Source organism: Psittacula echo (genome assembly GCF_963264785.1).
Source record: "Psittacula echo genome assembly, chromosome: 2".
NCBI classification, from domain to species: Eukaryota; Metazoa; Chordata; class Aves; order Psittaciformes; family Psittacidae; genus Psittacula; species Psittacula echo.
In genome coordinates, this window is record NC_137737.1 from 89,857,544 (window position 1) to 89,880,634 (window position 23,091).

Consider the following 23,091-nt stretch of genomic DNA (forward strand, 5'->3'; position numbering starts at 1 on the left):
CCCTTCTCTCTGTCTTGCAGCACTGAAAGATGGATTTTTGAGATTCTAGGATTGGTTTAGTTTTTCAGGACTCATAACCAAAATAATTTTTACAAGTTGCACAGTAATTTTCATAGGTATTAAAAAATCTTACAGTTTATTCAAAAGCCTAGACCAAACTGGATTCTTTGCACTGAGTCTAACAAAAACTATGAGGGGTGGTACTGCTTTATTAGTCACGTTCTTCTCTGTATGAATTTAGAAAGTGTTAAGAACATGAAGAAATACAGCTGAAACCTTCATGCTTTACATACCCCCTTTTAACAGAACTGCCATAGATTTATTTAATCCTTGACTTTGAATATTAAGAGTGATAAATGGTCAGGGCTGCCCCAATTCTTGATAGGCTTTTACACAGCTTAGCCCCAGCGAAAGGAAAAAGGATGAAGGAGTCTGCCAGGGAAAGGATTTTCCATGTTCAGGTCTTATTTGCAGCATACACAGAATCGAATGACACACAATCACACAATGTCACCTTCTACATTTACTAAGCAGCTCCAGGAAATAAATATGCAATGCTTATTCCTGTTTAATACGCTATGGAATATAGAACAAATCAACCATGGAAAAAGCACCCTCATTTATTCTGAACAAAGACAAAATATTTTTAATATATTAAGTAAACAAACACATATTACATCTGTATTTTAATGAAAAAAAAAAAAGACTTTAATAATATATAATAGTACTCAGACAAGCTCATCTCTTCATACTGTGTTGGAAATCTGCTGTATGAACTAATAGCCATCTTATTAGTTGAAAATCTGTGTGTGGCTTAACTGTCAATTTTTAGGTGAAACTGACATTTCAATGCATACCAACATTGCACAATCTAACAATATGACATGCTGAAATGATAAAATGCCATTTCTCAGCTGCAGAATTGCAGAAAAAAAATATTTTGGATACAAAAATTGCTGTTAGGTTACACAGCAGTTCTCCCTCCTCCTTCTCATCCTTACTTCTCTCCTCGCAAAAAGACATCAATGATTTTTATTCTTAAGATACCCAGCAGTGCAATCAGGAATGTTATTACAGGCACCTAAGAGGATCTTGACAAGCTGTTGTTTTTGAGTAAGAAATTAAAGGATTGCTTGATATATTGAAATTTTTAACCTGTTGCTCTATACTTTTTTCTTATTCCTGACTTTTAATGTAGCAGCTCACAGGCTTTCCAATCACAGAATTTTCAAAGACCCATCTTTCTTGTAAGATCATCATGGGCAGTGAGACTGACAGTTTGCAAATTTTTCTTTTAAACTTCATGAGTCAGCTAGACCACTTTCCATGGCAGTATGAATTACAAAGACCAAAGTTTGGGAATTGCTGTGCTGGAAAACAATTTAGAAGTAAAAAGAAAAGCCCAGAGTGAATTCAAGCTATTATTATAATGAAAAAAGAAGGACAGCAATGTTAATGGTAGCTTCACAGTGAAATTTTCCAAATGTTTCTTCATCTTCTTTTAGGCCCCAGTTAAGTTCTGTTTTTTTCAGTAGTGTAGGATTAGGACATGCACTTGTTGGTAGTGCTGACTCACTATGCAAGGTGCTGGTAAAAGATATAACTGTATGACAGATAACAAATATTTACACAATGATTACATTCATGTTCAATGCAAAAATCTCATTTTTTTGCCCTGCTTCAGCATTGACTAGAAAAATGAAAATGCATTTAATAGTTTTGGAAGTTATTTATTTGTTTAAAATAGGACAAAACCAATGACACTGCATGATATTTATGTGGAGTCATATATATATTCATTTCTTCCCTGAGACAAAAAAACCCAACACAACTTGCTAAGTTTGATGCACACTCTGATCACTAATAAAGATTTAGACACTGAACAGCTGACCCAGCACTGTCTAACAGCAAAACTGCAGTGCCATAGAACTCTCAAATAAAATAGTATAGGGCAGAAGAGTATGTGTACTGATTCTTCCATGGTCCTGCAGTAGCAAGCAAGCAAATGGTATAATCAGCAGTACTCATTGCCCTCATGTTGCTTACTACATATTGTGATGCAACTAGATTTCTATTGACAAGACACAAGACACAAAGTATCACATGCTTTACCCAAATCCTAAAATCTTTAAATTAAGACATCAGACATTACATTTCTATATAAATATTATCAAGAAAAACTCCCTGTTACTCATATTTCATATGAACATTATTATTCAACTTATTAACAGCTAGACATCTATTGTTCTAATAAATAAACCCTGACCAACTATTGCATCTGAATTCTCTCCCATACTACAGTCAAAATGATAATACACTACACAACAGTACAAGCAATAGTCTAAGTATCTAGGAAGTTACAATTACTTTTTTGTCTACATTAAGGGCAAGATTATCTGACTTTTCTCAGCTATTTAGATGGTTCATCTGTTCAGAGGTATCATGCTTTGAGAACACGTACTGTAATTTTCTTTTATATTTTGTCAAGGATTAGTTTATGACCTCCTAGCAAATTTCTGGTTTTCCTCCTTATGATCAGATTAATTTTGCATTCTTTTCTTTGTCCTCTCTCCAACAGGTAGCTATATTTGATGACATGCTTTGTACAGAAGGCCAATCTAAAGTAATTAAATTGCAGAAGATAGCTAGCTGAATTCTAATGAGCAAGTGGGATCACCAGAGATCATTTCAGGTGATAAGACTTGATCACTTTCGAGCTAGCAAGGATAAAGTTAAAATGAACTATTCGAGTTCCAAATTTTTATGAACATAAGAAGAAAACATGAAACCATTCTGTTTGGACTCCTGCATTACAACAGCTGGTGAGGATCATCATTGTCCATGATAATATTGTTTGCTGACATACAGAAGTTTCCCATGTTCCTATGGAGCACAGCATATGGAATAACATGAATTACAGTTCTGACAATTTATTTTTGTTTTAGTGCTAATTATTTTAAATACATTTCTACAACTAATAACATATTCTAAGCCAAGAAGAATATTGTTAAGTATTTAAATATGTGCATGCTCAGAGACACAAACAATATTGGTTCTTCAGTGTTCAGTCCAGGATGTTTAGGAAATACTGCATTAGGATGCCAGATTTAGATAAAAAACAATTGAGCTTAGATGGCAGTTAATTTCTGCTAAAGAAGGTGGGCCTTGTTTCTCTGCCTAGTTTTGTCATCTTCTCCCACATATTTTTACTACTTCCATTCTTCCGACACTGTGACTGAGCCAGAAGAAAATTATTTGCATTTTAAGTACTCCAGATGCATAAAAGAGCCATGAAAACAGGGAAAGACAAGAAGACCATTTGGTCAGTATCAGGAAGGAAAAAAGAAGGTGCAGCACAGTACCACCAGTTCTGCACATGAGATTTTATACTGGCAAAGCTCTTCTTGTCTCACTACCCCACATTATACATATAGAAGTTATGAAGATCTTATCTGAGCAAAGCCAATGGAAATTGCAACTATTTGATCTATCTAAAATTAAGTTACTTTCACAAGATACCTACCAGTAGTTTTAGGCAGCTGTGACTAACACCACCTCATCTGCACTCAGATTATTTTACAGTAGTGATAAAACAGTCTGGTGCACTGCTGTTCCCTATAACAATGACTGTCATTCTTTCCATCTGCAGAGAAAGAGAAAAGGATGCACTCAAACAAGCTTTTAAGAAGAATTCATTATGGCACTTAAAATGACCTTTGAAAATTGCTAGTGAACTAGTTATCAACACTTAAATTCCTTAATTCCTCTCACTGCATCTGGTTTTTCTTTTTTCTTTTCTCTTTTCTTTTTTTTTTTTTTTCACAAATAACGTTGCTAATTATCATTAAAAGCATTTACTCTGAAGTGCAAAAAACTACACAAAATACAGTTGATTAGAAGTCATGTCACTGAAGTGTGTTTCATTCCAACATACTTCCAACTGTCTAAGACAGTTGCAGTATGACCCTAATCCTGAATATGTCAATATAATACACATAAATTAAGAAATATTTTCCTATTAGTATTGATTAAAGTGTTTCATAGCAGAAAGTATCAATGCAGTATTCCAGATATTCATTTTTCTACTTTATACCTCTAGGGCTGGTAAAGTTAATTGTTTACATACTCTCTAACACAAATAAATACATTGGCCATTGAAAATGGTTATACTGAGGCTTCTTAGCTTTATTATGCAACCCGTAAATCTTCTAACTCTAAATGCACACAATACCACAGAAATATTTCAGAACAGATCCTCTGCAGCAGTAAATCAATATAGCTCTACTGAAATCAATGGAGCTAGCGTGATTTACAGTAGCTCAAGATCTGCCCTTTCGATTGCGGCCAGTGATATAAGTGACTCAAGAGGGTTATTACAGTAATATTCAGGAATATATTTTCCAGTAAATTACAGTTCTTTAAATAGAGACCAAGGAAATAATGCACAGACACTGCACTGTGACACTGTTGTAGCAGACAATTAGTAGGAGGCTTACAGTTCTTCGTGCGGACTCTAGCTACCTGTTGGTAGGCACCAAGCCAGGCACCAGATCTAACCTGATTGCCTATTATGGCCACAGTCTATTAAGAGAGGTAAGCCCTACATTTCACCTGTTCCACTCTCTGGTATGAGCATAGAGGAATGCTTGTTGACTTCCCCTCATTGAAACCTTTACAGCTGGTTTACAGCAGACATTCAACTCCCTGACTGCCAGATGAGTTTCATCTCCAGGCAAATTGCTGGGCTTCCTCTGTCATCTCCAGAGGCAGAGAGAAGTTAAGATCTTTTTTCATTATTCTCTGCAGGTGGGTCTAAACTTTTGCTCTGATTACCAGTGCAGATGATCCTTAAGAACCTGAAGACCTGAAGATCTTTCAGCACTTCAGGTGCCTAAAACCAGCAAGTCCAGGCCATGACTTGCAAAATTTATATAAACAGTGTTTATTGGATAAGCACTGAGTCTTAGGAGACTTAAAAATTTGCATTAGTTCACACCTAAAAGCAATGCAAAACTGGAATAACTTAAGACTCAAGTAAACAATGTTGTGCAGGCATGTTTGCAGTTTAGTTTAATGATATTTCTGCTTTTGAAGATTTCTTAACTAGCTACTTACTGCTTGAAGAATATGCCCTAACTAAATGCACTAGTGAATACAGTTGAGATGTGTCATTGTAACATATACTCAGGCTCCCTTTTTCATTCTGCATATAGCTATATTCCTTAAATGCACTTCAAAACCAAATATATTACGGCAGGTGTTCATCTTCGTAATTGTGCCATAACTTTTTACGTGACTGTTCTTCTGGCCTGTTCTTCTGGCCATGTCCTCCTTGAGGCTGATCAAATTACCAGAGCTCATCTTGAAAACTTGGATTTAAGAAGGCTTTAAAATAGATTAAAACAGAGAACTAAAATACCAAATGGGCCCACAGCACCACAAAGTAAACTGTGGTTTGTCTTCATTTTTCCTACCATACCTGAGTTGAGGACATAAGCAAGGCAAAATAGGACAGGAAATTAAAAAAAGAACTTCTGTCAAGCACAAAACCTTTTTTTTTTTTTTATTTTTCAGCTGGTTAATGTAAGCTGTGAAAAAAGAAGGAAAAATGTAAAAAGTGGGGTTTTTTTTGCTGAAGTGGACAATGTAAAGATTAAAAGAAAACTAATTTGGAAGAGTTTCATCTCAGGTGAAAAGAATGTTTTTTTAAGCCAACATTTAGCACTGTATAAACTTACAGGTAACATTGGAGGGGGGGGTTTATTTATTTTACAATTTTTTTTATTTATTTTAGGAATGTTTTGGCTGTTTAAAAATTGTAATAAGAGGTTATTTCATCCTTTGTTTATGAACCTTCCTCATCTCTCGCCATACAACTTCACAAGCCTATGGATTGAAGAGAGAATGTTTAATTACTTTCCCAGGCTGTTTAATGTTTGCAAAGGCTGCTTAGAAGTGTGGATGAAAAGAGAATAATTATCACTTCATTATATAACCTTTAAAGCCAACAAGAACATGTTTCGTCTTTGAACTGTATGCATGCCAGACAACACAATATTCTTGAGTTCAAAAAAACCTTCAAAAATCACTAAGAGATAGTTGAGTAACTGGTATATTTCATATCAGTTCACTGCATTCATACAAGTGCACTAGACCTAAAAAGAGTATATGGAGGTTCTGTAATACACTGTGCTATGTTAAAACTTCCATTTTTTTAGGCAAATCCTTTGAACTGGCAAAAATACAGTCACAGAGAGGAGGAACTGAATTTATCAAGGGAAAAATAAGTAATATCATTGTTTTAATGGATAAAGAAGCAATTAAGTATTCCCTGCTATTTCTTACACTGATTAAACCCAAAGTCTCAGCTACATTCTTTGGTGGTATTTTGAAGAAGACAGTGATAGAAATTCACTCTTCTGTTCCTTTTAAAGCAGGGAAAAAAGGAACATAAAAGACTGTTTAATGCATTACAAATTGCTAAGATGCAGTCTCTTCTTTGGACAGAGATATGTAAACATATTAACTTGTAAATTCAAGTTTTCAGGTAAATTATTTGTAAAAGAACTAGATAATTCTAATAATTCTAGCAGAAGACTGTACCCTGGAAATTCTGCACTAATAGAACTTCTTTAAAACAGCACCTCTATAGCACTGCTAAGGCTGTACTTCATTGCTTGTGATTGTACCTACAAAAAATTAAGTCAATGGGAGCTTTTTCTATTGAAATCCACATATTTTAGCCTTATTGAAGGAAGAGAGCAGAAAAATGCTTAAACTGGGGTAAGAGGGGAAAAACATTGTATTTCCCAGATGGAATGAAATTTGCTTTATCTTAGTCAGCATAAGAATTACTGTAAATCCTGGGTGTTTTTTGTTAATGTGTCTCAAGGTGTGTTAACTCCATTCTAAAACTAATTTTAATAATTTAAGATACTTAAATGAACTTTGATGGGTGTTAAGAATAAAACATCCAGGAGCTATTACAGAAAAAGCTAAAATCTAACAGTCTTGGCATATATCTGTGGCATGAATACTGCCTCTACCTGAATATATATAGCCATAGAGATATATTTAGCTACAGCGCTCATTCACATAACCCTAAATAACTTCGCGATATCAGTGGATTGACCCCATTCAGCAACTAGGCACCCGCACAGCTACTTGCTTACTATCCCATTCCCTTCAGCAGGACAGAGGAGAGAAGAAGAAGAGAAAAAGCAAGAAAATTTGTGGACCAAAACAAAGGCAATTTAGTAAGTGAAGGAAAGAAGTGGTTGTGGCGATACATGCGAAGGCAAAACCCTTCCCACAATCAGATTGAAGCACAGCCAGCCTCTAAGCAACAGATCCTGTGGAAGATCACATCACTAATGTGTCCTTTTCCTCTCTGTTTGGGACTCATACATGAACATGCTGATGTGTTCCTATTAGGACTGAGAAAAGACATAACTGGTTTACTCTCTCTCTCATCAACCCTCCATAATGCAAGGTCCATGAACATACAGTGAAGCATCTGCAGCTCTCCCTCTGCTTCTGCTCCTTAAAAGCCCACAGTACCCACATAGGTGAAGTCATTAGCTTTCTGAGTGGGAGTGTTATTATAAAGCTTTGGGTGTTTTTGCCCTTTTCCTTAAATATATGGTCTTTGGAATATGCTTGCTCTTTGCTGACTGGAAAATCGACTACGCTGTAGATAAAATTCAGTGTACTACTAGAAACATTGGACTTACATTCTTCACTTCTGCATGAAGTCAGGATTTTGAAGAAAAGAATATATATCTATTTCTTTATGAAATGGAACCTTTTACATCTAGGAAGTTCACTAGCAAAGACTGCAGTACTGTGACGTTGCATGGTATCAATGGGAGGCTGCATTTCACAGCTGTGTTCACATTCATAGGGATTCAAAATCACAGACATAATTGCCTTACGTCCATTCTGATTTTCTGAAAGTACTGTCCTACTTTTGCCAGTAATCTTACATTCATAAGTACATCTGCAAAGAGTCTTTTTAAGTGGCTGTGTCATCCTCTGAGTTCCCCCATCTCTGGTTGCTCTCTGAGTCATTCACTCCTTATTTCTGAGAATATGTTTTTGCTGTATTACATTCATGACCTTTCATACTGATAAGATGCTCTACATTTTTTCCCTGCCCCCAGTCCTGAGCAATCTTCATGGATCAGGGCAGCAGACACATGCTGTCAGGGTTTACTCAACCCAGCCAAATGTTTTAATCAATATCCTCTGTTGACACTTCCTACTTCTACTTAGAACAGGAGATGCTTCCACATTTTACAGACAACTAACAATACTGCAGACCTTTCTTTCAGTCATTCTTATTGAGCTAGCATACACATCTCTGAAGTGATATTAATACTTTCCAAAAGTGGACATACAAATGTAAATTCACATACCTCGGCAGAAATGTAACTTTCCCACAGGCCATACTGTACTCTCTGAATACTTGATGAGTAGCTTCTTTCATTTCTATGCATTTTACAAGTTTTATAGTAAACACAAAATAACTGCAAGTTACCAACAAGATCATGCTGTCATCCTATTCTTCAGAATTCACAAGCAACACCCCTCCGGAAAAAAACAAAACCAAACTAAACCAAACCAAACCAAGCCAAACAAAACACCACCTTGAAAAACTTGAGAGCTAAGCTGCAAATATAAGGGCTCTGGGTTCTCCTTATTTCACTTGAGCCTACAAAAGCCTTGTATTATCATCTCTGCACAGCTGAGAATATTGCAGGCAGCCACAGATCTTTATATGCTCATCCACAGATCTAATTTGGTGTGTTAAAATCGAAAGCAGGTAAGATGTACTAAATCAGACAGAGGTCTAGCTAGCCTGGTATTCTGTCTCAAACACTGGTCACAAGTACATGATTAAAAGATAATAAAACCAGAACTACTGAAGGACATTTCCCATTTACTCATGTGCTCTGCCAGGCTCCAGGTAGTTTCTATAGAGTACCTTTATTCAGTAGAATGTATATTTAGTATTTCTATGAAATACACAGTATCAATTCATAGTTAGTAACCTTAAATGGCCTTAACTTTCATGCTTTTGTCCAGTAACTTCTGGGTCCAGGTAATCTTTCACCATCTACAATACAACATTTTCTGGCAATGAGTTTCACACCTCTACTCCCTACTGTGTTAAGACCATCTTCTCTTATCTGTCTGAATCTACCTCATTCTAGTTCTGTTTGATAACCCCCAAAAGTCCCTTTTTGCAAGTTGTTGGAGGCTTTACATAAACTTCACTTGAAATCCTTAATATCACTGCAGTAAAGACGAAAGCAGAAAACTGAAAGAAACGTGGAGCCTAGACTCTGCTCTTTCAGCCTTGGTGTTATATGGTATAAGATAAGGAAAATAGAGAACAGCTGTATTTCATGCTGATGCAACAGATCTCCAAGGATAACTGTTTCACTCCTTCTCTGGCCCATCAAGGGTCATGCCCAGGTGCTCAATTTCCTCTGTGTTATGAGTCTAGCCATTAAGTGATTTTTTCATGACATAACTGTCCAGATTCCTTGTCTATTTCCTGAAACATTCCATTAAATCTTGCTAAACTGGCAAGTGCTTCCTCCTAAAACTTCATCAGCCTTACTGTCCTTATGTTTCTGTTTTGATTTCCTCTTAAATGCTCAAATCATGATAGGCATGTTCCAGACATGCTTCTGTTCTTCCTCCCTTCCTCTCATTCCTCATATATAGAAAAGTTTGGGATAGAAAATGTTGCTGATGACAAGGGTACTAATCACATCTCTTATTTTTAACCAGCTAGTAAACAGATCACACTAGTCTCTTCTTTCTGCCTGGAGTTCTTCCTTTTAGTGTGAAGCCTTGCAACGTCTTCTAAATTTTTAAACGCTATAATCTTTCAGAGCCATTTAATGGGATCAACAAATACATTCTAGACAGGACTTCTTGTTTGGCTTTGTTTTATGAAAAACAACAACTATATAGAGCACATATGAAGATTATAATCTCTGTCATGCTCAGTTTAATAGCTGGGTGGAACAGTTGACATTATGGTTTAACATACATATAACATGACTATAGTATATACAAGAAAAATATTTTTAAAAGAAGCTTAAGATACATCTTGATTTTTTTATCACCTTTTTTTTGACACTGAAATCTATACAGGACTGGGATATCTGTGGTTTTCTGTTTTGCACTTTTTTCTTTCATAAGCGTTTAGTTTTAAGTGACCAGGCCTTTTTATTCTTTGATGTTGGAACATCATTTATAATTATACCAACTTTTTTTTAATCAATCTGGAATAAGATTTTCAGTGTTTCACTGTATACCTGCAGTTATGGTCCTTTGTTACTACCTATCAACTCATTTGATGCTGAGAATCCATTCATTTAACTCTTTTTAGTGAAATAGTCTGAATTGGCTTTATGAGGAACAGATGTAGATGAAAATATGAAATAACTGCTCCATTTTTGAGCCCAGGATTCATGCTCCATACTGTGGTACCTGCATTGCTTGTGAGCAAGAACTAGCAGTTGGAAATGCTGTGAAGATAAAATTGAAGCCTCTGCCTCCAGACGTATCATAGATGTACCACACTTGCTGAGTCTTATATCAAAGATTTATTGCTCAGATGATCAGTTTAAGAATATGCAGTTCCCACACATCACTTACTTGCAATCTCCCAAACAACTAGTGGGGCACAGCTAATGTGAATGAATATGAACTACACTTGTCCATCTATATCTACTATCTCAATGTGACACTAAATTCATAGGAATCCCAGGTTAATCTACAGCAACATGGATTGCAAATCTACAAAACAGTCCCTTTGAGAAACAACTTCTGAAAATATAAATTACAGTCCAAACTGCTGAACCAACACACGCATCATCAAACATACGTCAGAGCTTTTTTTAAGGAATGAAAATAGGTATTTCATAAAATGAATCCACATAATGTGCTGCATCTACAAATATAATTCCAGCTCAGGTTTTGGGGCTTAAAAAATTATAGTACAGGAAAGGATTTATTACCTTACAAAAGAAAGCCTAAAAATTGACTAGCCACAATGAAGCATTCTTAGACCCCAATGCAATAATTTTAAATAAACTTACCCATATTTGAGAATATAGCTCTGTAATTAGCAATGAAAGAAAACCAAGAAACTTAGCTCCTGATACATCACTTTCAGGTTCTGACTGACACAGGTCCAAGAAAACTATAAATGAAAGATCTTAATCTCTACATATGTTGAAACCAAACTATTATAATACAGACATTCAGTTATTCAGCAAAGGCATATGCACATTGACAAAAAATATTTTTGAAAGCTATAAAATACAGAAACATAATTCTGTCTCTAAAAGTCCTTTCACATTTATTCTTGACTTGGAACTGACTTTGGAGGATACTCCAGGGACATATCATTGTCTACTTGCCTCATTCCTATATTAAGCATTAATTTTAGGCCAGTGTAAAGAGATATCGTGAAAGGCTTTTGGTCTGACTCAGCCAAATATTCTTAGAGCATTCTTTTGAAGTTCTTTAACTCATTGGTATCCCACACTGAAACAATTACAGTTTCAGAGAATACCTTCACAAATACTGAGCTTATGCCCAGTTAGGAAAGTCCTTTCCCAACTTAAGAAATGTATTGTTTTGGAACCTCCTTCTTGCTCAACAGCTGGCAGAGAGTATCCATTTCATGTTTGATATTCTTGTACATCCTGACTATCTGTCCAGAGATTTCATGGTTCAAAAGGAGGTAGACATCTTCCTGTTCCTTCCCCCCATTTTATATCAGAAGACACCTGTTCTTTCAAAGCATTTATTTTTTTCTTTACAAAGACAGATGATTGCATCATGAGAAGGACTGAGATTCAAGTCTTTTGGTGACTCTTGAATGAATGAAGGGAAAAAGGCAAAGGAGGAATCTGAAACTGAGCACTCTTCAGGGGAAGTTACTGACCTTTAATACCTTGTCTTACTGTATCCTCTTTTTCTTCCACCCTACACTTACGGAGACCTTCATGTCAGAACTGGCACAGGCATTCCTGACCAGAGCTTCAGATGTCGGCCTCTTTGTTGCCCTTTTAGGATGCTTTTCCCCTAACAGCTTCAAGGTTTTGACATATGACATGTAAGAGCTCATACAGCAGACCCCTGCGCCTCCAGTGCTGACAAGGTTGGGAAAGGTAAATTTGCTACATACTTGGTGGGAACAGGAGAAAATAACTCAAGCTATTCCTTTCTCAGTCATCTTCTTTGAGAGCAATGGAGGACTCCTCAGTTTTTTTCTTTTTGCCCTTTGAACCTTTACCATGGGAATCCTTTTAGAGCTGGGTGCTTGTTTCTTCTTTCTTTATTAAATCTTTTTGTCTGTAAAACAGAAAATACTTCTCCCACTCATACTTTTATCTCTTTCAGGAGAACGAGAGAGGCATTTTCTACAGAAGCAATAGATCTTCTCCCCTTTTTATTTTTCAGACACAAGACAAAGAAATAGCAATGATAGCAATATGCAAACACAGTAACTATTACTCTATGTGTATACATATGTATACACACAAAGATTATCTCTATGCTTAGATTACTTGAAAATCAATACCTTTTCTACACCAAAGAAAAATTAATTTGCCTCTTTGTTGTGACTTAAACCCGGTCAGCCACGCAGTCTCTCTCTCACTCCCCCGCTTCTTTCCCTCCCCTTACTCCTGGAGGGATGGGAAGGAGAATCAAAAGAATGTAACTCCCACTGGTTGAGATAAGAACAGTTTAGTAAATAAAGTATAACATAAATCACTACTGCTACCACCAATAAGAATAATGATAAAGGAAATAACAAGGGAAGAGAATACAACACCTCACGACTCATCGACCGATACCTCACCCCTACCCAGCAGTGAACTAGCCCCTCCGGGTAACTCTCAGTTACATCCTGGGCATGATGTGCTGTGGTATGGAATACCTCTTTAGCTAGTTTGAGTTGGGTGTCCTGTCTGTGCTTCCTCCTGGCTTCCCCTCCTCCCTGGCAGAGCATGAGGCCCAAAAAGTCCTTGGTCAGACTAAACATTCTGAGCAGTAACTAAAAACATCGGTTTTATCAGCGCTGTTCCCAGGCCAAAAGTAAAAAACACAGTGTTGCACCAGCTACTAAGAAGAAGAAAAAATGACTGCTACTGCTGAACCCAGGACACTGGGTTCAGCATCCAAGACACAGTGCAAACTGCTGTAAAATCATAATTACAATCATATAATCACTATAACATAATAAAATCACAATAACAATCACAATGCTACATCTGTTTTACAGCAATTTGAGTACTTTTACACAAAGAGTACTTACATCTGGGAATGAATCCTTATTAGGATGTCCCATGGTGCTTTCTCTAGGGAGGAACCTGCACTTTGGGGCAGGAGGGGCAATGAAGCTGATACTATTTACTGCATACACTCATGTGTACATCCTTCTGTTACCTTGGCAATTTGTTCAAGAGCATTTCTGTCTATTCCAGTGTTGGATGAGCCATGTTTGAAATGTGTATTAACCATCCCGATGGTGCTCGCTATTTTATTGCAATTTATTTATTTTATTTATTTTTTTTTCAGACAGGGAACTATTAAAAAGTAGTGATTTTTTAAACAAATGCTACAATCAGTTCCTCTAGCTCTGTCCTGGAGGATTTTTCTCCAGCCATCAAGTATAACTAGAAAGATAACAGCATAAAAATAGGTCAAAATAAGGGAAATTTCATTTAGGGAAATGGAGCTGCATGCAATGCTTGATTAATGGGCAGCTGTGTAAGAAGACAAAAGCACAGTGGGAGCAAGAAAAAGATTTAATATCTAAAACACAGACCTCTGAAAATCCACATAACTTAGAAGTATGAGCATCAGCTTACCTTTTGATAACTTTATTCACTTTATGTAGAAATATTAATCTGAAGAATAGAATCTAAATAGCCAAAGATATCCAAAAAAAGTAACAAAGGTGTCCTCAAAAGCCATAAGCCATTTCCCTCATTCTATCGTTGCCATGTGTTGTTGAAAAAGATCCTGGTTCAAGTTTCCTGGGCACTTCCTAGTTCTCGTTTTAATGAAAATGTGGGGAATTTATGAGATGGGGGACAAAACCGATCTTTAGCTAATGTAAAGTCTTCATGTCTTTGTTTAGTGCAAAGGAAATAATAAATCACTATATAAGTATCTCTCAACCACCTTCAGAGTATTTTTTCAACTGTTGTTTCAATTTTTCTCTGTTGCAAACTTGAAAGGTAATTTTAAGCCTGATCTGTGCTGCTATCGTCACAAAACTCTGGTGAAACAGTACAAAAGCACTGTTTTCCAGTCATACAGAGGACAGAATTTGCAGATTCTTATACATACAGCTGACAGCTTCAGACTGAAAAAATCCCAACAATCTATGTAGAACCAGTTCCTACTCAGAGATGCACACTGCATCCTCACCACCAAGCATTCAGCAGAGACATCTGTTTCACAGATATTACTGTAGGGTCACATAATTTTGCCCAGGTAGTCATTGCAGGATGCCTGTCTCTAAAATAATCTAACACACTTTTGTTGTCATACATGTTAATAAAAACTAAAAAAAAAAAAAAAAAAAAAGGCAACAAGAAAAAGAAAAAAAAACCCCAAAACCCAAAATCCACAACCAATCCCCCCCAAAACCAACCAAACCACAAACTATAGAAATGCAACGCACTTGAATTAATTTTACGCTGATTTTTTTCAGTATATAATTCTGCAATATATTTTTACAGAAAAGATGACTTCATCTCTGTATTAAGCTCAATTACTTCATATCAGTTGCTTTTGATACCTGTTCCCTCTAGAAAATATTCTTTTACATCAAAATAACCTCCTTTAATACAAATGACTTTCAACTACTGTAGAGTAACTTTGAATAAGATTATAGTTTTGAAATGAAAGAACTTTTCTGGTAAAAGTTTTATATATTCCTTTAAAATTTATCTCAGAATGTTGAAAAGATACTTTGAAAGAAGTTTACATGAGTCTTTACCACTTAGATTTTCTCTTTCAAAAGAGATTTATAAGCAAGTTGCAAGTGGACATACTGATCTCAAATAATGTTATGAAGGCAGAAGCTTTCTGGTTCTGACTCATCCCTCCCAAATTAAGCCCTTATCTCAGGAGTCTAGACAGGACCTGGACAGGTGAAGTAGCTTAAGCCTCAAGCCTACACCCCTGCCCATTTCCATTGCCACAGACAAAACCTGAAGATGTCACTGAATCTCTCAGCTCTGAAAATCTGAACCCAGACTCATCATGGCCCAGTTACCAAAGGCAACAGAGATGTAAACATATTAGGTTCCCCATATATCAGACAGAGATTTAAATATTTTAGGAAAAGGAGGATTATTTATTCCTCTTAAGAGCTTTTTTTCTTTTAGTTCAGCAACACAGTCTTCTCTCTCCTGCTTTTGACCCTTTTTCTATTACTACTGGTAGCATGGAAACCTCTGCAACATTTAGATTTAATCCCCAGATCTTTCTTTTTTACATTCTTAACGGTAATTTTAAGTACTGATCATGTATCAATAACCAAAATACTTCCAATTAAAAAAAAAGAACCATTTGAAACAAACAATTGTTTGAACTAGCTTTTTCTCTCCAATTTCCAATTTTTCATCTAGTTGAAATGTAGAAAGCCAGACCATTTAGTAGGAGAGCCCCATATAGAAGATATACAGCTATATTTTGCTATCTCATTTTCTTTGCTACCTGTAAGAGATGATATTTTCCTTTTGACTATTCAGACTAATTAAAACCAATCCACTCTAATACTGCTAAGGTACTAGTACTACTATTCTCCTCTATCCTGCCAGCTGTAGGTAGTGACATCAAAAGAAAAGAGGCAGATCTAGCTTATTAACACTTAGCTCCAAGACTGGTGTCCCCAGCAGAATTTTAGGGGTTTCAATCATGGGATGATCTATTTGACATCAGGCCTGCTCGGGCCTGACAGGTTTCACTTTTCTCAATGGGGGAAAGGTATTTTTGCTCACAAGTTAGCAGGGTTATTTGAAAGAGATTTAATCTAGGTTTGAATGGGGAAAAGGGATTAATTCAGGTTTACCTGAAGGTACAGGCTGGTATGATGATGCTTGCCTTAGCAGGACATTTACTCTGACATTTAGCAAGGCCTGTGACACAGTCTGGAGCAAAATCACCAAGGAAGTGGTCACGGCCCCAAGCCTGCTAGTGTTCCAGAAGCATTTGGACAATCCTCAAAGGTATACGGTTTAACTTTTTGGTTGTGCTGTGTGGAGTCTGTGGGACTCAATGATCCTTGTAGGTGCCTTCTGACTAAGGATGTTCTATTCTATGATTCTATACCTCCTTCTTACATTTTTGTCCCTCTTTTTGCTGTTCTTTTGACGACATTAAACATCAATTCAGGAACCCTGAGGAAGACTAAAATAATGAACAGATCTATCTGAGCTATAATACAAAACAAAGAGATTATATGCAATTCACCTTGAAAGTAGAAGCCATCATTATTCTTTTTCATGGCTATTTAAAAAGTAAAAAAAGGAAAGCTGCTGAAGTAATATTTTCACCTTTATACATTGTCCTAAAGAAAGTGCCACGGCTGAAAAATCATCAGAAATTCTATTTTCTACTTCTATTGTGAAATTAAGAAAGCTTTTGCATTTTGAACTCTATCCACATACTGCAGCAGCAGTCCCCTGGATTGTTCTGAGTCTTAAATAGATGTGCTTTGGAGAAAGTAGAAGGAAAAAATCCTTCAATAGATCGCACACTAATGACATACTAAACTTTTAAGAAGTTTTCTTTCCATATTTATTGAAGCCAGGTAGTTAATTTTGTACTCGTGGGTCCCAACATATTCACAGTTTCCTACAGGAGATATGGATGTTTCTCTGCTTGGACAATTGTGGCTGTAATTATCTATTATCCCAGCAGCCTGAATCATTTTGTGAGCACGTACTAGTCGGTGGCAGTGCTCAAATGTTATCTGACATTGGCAAAGAACTATCTACGCTAGCTTTTCTTCATTTATGCTGCTATGTGAATCAATAAGAGCTCGTCAGAACTCAAAGTCTACCCCAGAGTGAGATTGGAGTAATGAGGGAAAAAATCACGCTCTTTGGTATGGAACTGTCTTATTAGAGAAACTAGTTGGCACTTAAAAGTGGATTTTATTTTTTGCCTCATCTTTGGAAACTGTGCATCTGTTGAGGATGAACAGGGCCAGATATAGTCTTAGTCTTAACAAGAGAGATGTTGTGGACATTACTGCATCTGTAAATGCAAACTACATGTCACACTGGATGGTAATGCATTTATCTTGTCAGCAAGTCCCAGCTGGAAGGTCACTAGAACTTCTTTGCATATTATGTCTTCATTTCTATAATATTTCAGGTAAGATCTTAGTTAAAATGGCACAAGTCTTTCAGAACTAAGGGCTGTGCCCTAATGACTGACCTGTCTGTTCCTCCAGGAAGTACTAGCGGAGACAGAAGGAAGAGATGCTCTTCATACCTGGTGGGTGCTATGCAGTCAACACTTCCAGTCTCTTACCTTATCTGAAATTGTAGGACCATCCAGCTCCACAGAAGTCCAGAATTCTGCTATACTATTATAGGATAGGCAGTATAGGCAACATCTAAACTGTGATTCAGTTGTGTACATTGAAGGTCTTTCCTGTTTCTCTAGCCTAGTCTACACCAAATCTGTAGGTGACACTTAAACGACATGCTTAACTTAGCGTGGGTGATGAGTATGGTCATCAAAATGAAACAGCCTGAATACATAGTTTCTAGTAATACTGGGCAATAATCCTCCTAAAATTACTGAGTTTCCTTCAAATCATTAGTCACTTATAAAGGACTGGCTAATGGGACTGAGAGCAGGGCTTCCCTTCAGTCTTTATTTCCCCTCTCTTAAAAGTCACTCACTCCTGCTCTATATAGAGTACTTTTTTGGAAATGAAAGGTTTTCCACAAAACAGTGAATTAAATGCAGATTCAATACATCAGGCCTTATCGTTATCTCCAAGACTAAGTTAACAGGAGCACATGTACATTTTTTTATCCTCTTACATTTTTCACTGCAAATGAATCACTGATCCCTCAGGACCTTTCCCCCGTATCCACTTTAGCACTACAGAATTTTAAGTGCTTAGGATAATTTATAGAAAGAGAGCTTGTACATATTTATGATATATTCCGTTCAGTTTAGAAATGTGACATCTTGAAAATGCAGCAGAAACATATTTCAGATTTATGATGGTAGAATTGCCCTCCTAATTTTGTGTTCTACATTAACTTAATTCATTATGAGATTCCTGAGTTTGAGAATAAAAAAGTTCATGTCAGAGTGAAAACACAGTGTTTGCATAAGTATAGGTTTAATACCAGGATATTAATGTGGAAATGTCCTCATTGTTTCACCTGGTTTTGCCTCCTTTTAACTGATGCCAGTTAAGACAAACCACAGTCTTAAATGTAAATTAAATAGGGAACCTATTGAAAAGTATTAGGTGCTGTTTCCTACGTTGCTTTCTGAAATCCAAAGCTAAATAAAGCACGTTTGTTGTGTGCTTATTCTCATAATGAAACTGTACAATAAAGTGAATGTCAGGAGCCTGTTTTCCACAGTGTTCTGTTTTCCACAGTGTTAATTAATTAAAGTATGGAATTAAGTTGTGTAAAATATAAACCACTATGGCTCTGAATCAGCCTATGAGAAAGACTAATGTTGTAAGGATGATGAAATGAAAAGCTGACTTCACATCTAAGTTAAACTCATTATCACATAACGGTGACCATTCTTCCAGGATTGAAGGAAACAGCTATAAAAACTTGAGAAATTAGAAGGAAAATGAACAGTACTAGGGAAAAACTTCAGGTGTCTCTGTGTAGACTAAATGCCACATTAGTCAAATTATGCCAATTATGCAAAGCATATATTTTCAGGGATTTTCAGGATTGCTTCTTTAAAAATAAAAATGCTCAAAGATGCCTGATGTCTCTCCTTCTCTCTGTGATCTTCCAACTCCTCTCTCCCAGTACACTGAAAAAAATACATTTTTGAATCTTGGATTAGTCTTAATGTCTAGTTTAAGATGCAACGACCAATGAGTACATTGTATCTTATTTAATATATTAATTATATATATATATATAATAATATATATAAAATTATATATTATATTATATATAATATAATATTATTATATTGTATTTATATTATTATATATTTATAATTTATATTATATATAAATATATAATATATAATTTTATATATATTAATATAATATATTAATATTATATTATTATAGTGTATTTATATTATTATATATTTATAATTTATATTATATATATTTATATATAATATATATTATATATATTTATATTATATATTTATATTTATATTATTATATTATATTATTAATATTATAATATTAATTTAATATGAGATTTCCTTTCAATCCTCCGAAAAAGGAAAACGGCTCTATTTTGCCTATTGCTATTTATTTAGCAAAAATATGTAACAAAACCAGAAAAAAGTAAAACACTAATAAAAAATAAGTTTCAGGTGATACAAGAACTGTTTGGAAAACCTGTCTAGGATGCTCAGAATAAATGTAGATCATCCATATAAAAACCCTGCATCTCAAAAAACCACAGTAGCTAAAGAACACAAGAAAAACAGCTGAAAAAACTTTCAGAAAACAAAAATTGTGTGATTATAGATTTTTTAAAAAAGACCTTCAGACTTTAAATTGAAATGTAAAAAGACAATAAAGAAAGTCACAAACATTTTGTGAAGTAACTTTTCAGACATACAAACATTTTCAGTGTTACACTGGAAAGCAAAATTCTGTCAGAGAGTTAGTGAACATACTGGAAATCAAAATTATAAAGATATATAAGAAATATAAGATAAAGCCAAAACAGAATGCTGAATGTGCTATTTGTACAGATTTTTCTACAGAAGTGCCAAAGGAAGTTTTCATACCACAACTTCCTTTCATGGAGGTAGAGAATCAAAGCATTATTTGTTTTGGAAGATGCTTCTTGAAACATTCTAGTCTAAAACCCTGATCAAAGTCAGGCCAGTTTAAGAGCAGGTTGATTACTTCAGAGCTTCTCTGTGCAACCTTTTCAAGTGTGAGACTACCCCCACTTTGAAATTTTATTTCCTAACATTCCACTAGCTTTTCCCCTGTTGCAAATTGTGTTTGCCATCTCTTACCCTGTGTATGTACCTTTGAGTAGAGTCTGACTCTTTCCCTTTTTGATGGAATGCAGAAGCATGTTTCACAGACTAAAAAATGGTCAAAAGTCAGAAAACAAATGGTTGGAATAATTAGCTTCCATAATGGATGGTGGTTACCAGGACTGTTCACAATTATTTGTGCTGACACCTACAGTGTTCAAAAAAACCATAAACTGTCTAGAAAAGGTAACAAAATTTGCAGCTGATATAAAATAGTTCAAGACATTCAAAAGCAAATTTCAACAATGTACTACAGAACATTTCATGTTACAGAATGACAAGGCAATAAAATGAAATTTGTTTTTTGCATAGGGAAATGTGGCAAAAAAAAAAAGTGCATACTAAACATATGTTAACCATATATGCAGTCAGGAGATCCAATCTACTACCACACAGGAAAGACTGCCACAAATTCCTTGAAATGCCATTCTATTTCGCAGCACCACTTCATGTCTGCATAAAAGTCAGTGAAGGGGTGGTGAGCAAACAGAAAACATCTACATCATTTTGAACGAATCAGTATTGTACTGGTGCAGTATGCAACACCTTTTAACAGAGGAACCTATTGCTGCAGGAAATAGTGAGGATCAACTCTATAAATAATTAATCAAATGCCCTAGTACAGATCCACTGGGAGTGTTAACTACACTAACCCAGGGAACCTCCAGGTTAAACCACTGCCTGCCAGGACCTTGCCAAGCGTACCAAAGGATGTACATGCACAAGAGGTACATCTACACCTGCCAGCAGATACTAACAAAGACAAAATATCAGCCCAAATGGATCTTTGCTTTGACCCAGGGCAGAACTTACATTATGATTCTATGAATAGTAAAATGTAAATCAGATTTACATTTCAGAATTTGTTTCAGGTTTTGTGTGTTTCTACTGAAGCAAATAAGGAAAAAAGTAAGCATTGCATTTAACAACCAATCTTGACAGAAAAGAGATTTCTAGAGATTAGAGTGATTAAGTCTTTCAAACATCATTTGGGCAAGTGAGTTTAGCACATTTTGAATATAGACAATTTTGAAAGATAAAAGCACAGTCTGGAATAAATTCCTGTTGGCTTATTTGGAATCCCAGAGAGCTATCCAAGTAAGGTAGATGGGCTGTTTTTGAAATGACAGAGGTTAGTACAGCCATCAGCTCTTAGCAGTCACAAAACACTTTTATCTTTTCCTCAGAGTAATTCATTAAGGTAGCTTGGTTAACAATCAGAAGGCAGATGCAACAATAATGAATACAAAGAAAATATCTTTTGCCTTCTTCATCTTCACAATACATTACATTTACTCTTCATTTATGAAAGACAAGAAAGAGCTTGTAAGGTGATAAAATCATAAATAAGAGCAAAGCTTTGGGCACTAAACATAATCACATTGGATATTTTTACAGTAGTAGTAAAATAAAGTAATGCCTCTCAGCTGTTCTTTAGCACAAACCTACTGAATGAGGCTAGCTATAAATTAGTATTTAACTTTCACTGAAGTGACCAGTTGGTAAAGATAAAATTGCCTTTATGAATCCATTCATGCAAATAGTGCCAAGAAAAAGAAATCTATAAAAAGACAAAGGCTGAGAAAATGGAACTTACTCCTAAACTCAGGGCAGAATACAGGAAGCCCCTTCATACTGATATTTGTGGCAAGCACTTCCATTTCAGTAATATTGTTAACACTTGTGTCTTTCACTATGAAAAAAAAGATTATTAGCATATGATGAAATGCAGTCTAGCTAGAGCAGCATAATAAATTATTAATTAAAATTTAAGGCACCTTAGTTATCTTTGTGCATGCATTTTGAAAGAAAAAAACATGCTAATTTAAACTTTGGTTGTAGAGGTTTAATTTAAAGCAGTCCACCTTAGATATTTACAAACACACATTATCTTATTGCTATTGTGAGGCGTTTATATGGTTAGCTACTGCATCTTAATAACAATTACCCATTTAAATGGTGAATTAAATAATATTATATCGTATACTGAGGCTCAAAGGGCACCAGAATTTGGCAAAAGCTTCTCAATTTATTATACTCATTTCATATTACAGAAAATTAATGCCGGCTACAAAATATACCGAGTTCATAAACTAGACGGAATAACACAGGTCAGGAAACTCATACATACATAACATTAAGAAAAAGAGAATGATGTTTCTATTAGTCATGGCCGAACTATGAACAAGATTCATTTATTCAATTTAAGCAACCAGCTGAAGGATATAAATTCTTACAGGAAGAAATTGCTTTTTGAGATTTCAGGCTTCTCATTGTAACATAGGTATTTCCATTTGGCATAGCAGCTTGCATCGCAGAGTCATACAGAACTGTCCTAATGCAAAGGACTTGTAGAGCCAAGAGACACTCTACAAAAGCGGTCCTGAAATGCCTGTCTCCATTAGCAATTGAAGGAAAATTGTTATTAATGCGCTTTGTTAATAAAGACTTTGGGTCAAATGACTCCAGATTCCAAATCAGTTTTAATTTCACATGTACTTTTTTTTCTGTGTCCAAAGAGTTCTGTGGTGCTGTTTCATCTACTTGACTTAAGATATTTGCCACAAGACACTAAGGCTTATTACTTTGATTGCTATTATATTTAACATAATTGCTGTTCCATTTCCTTAACTGTTACATACCGTAAAACAAAACTATTCTTTGCCTTGATAAAATCTTTGAACAAATAAAGGACTGTAATTTAATAGTATATATAAGTGCACAGTAAAATATTAATGTCTGATCACTTTTAATGACCTTGAAACTGGAAAAAAAAAAAAAAAAAAAGACAAACCA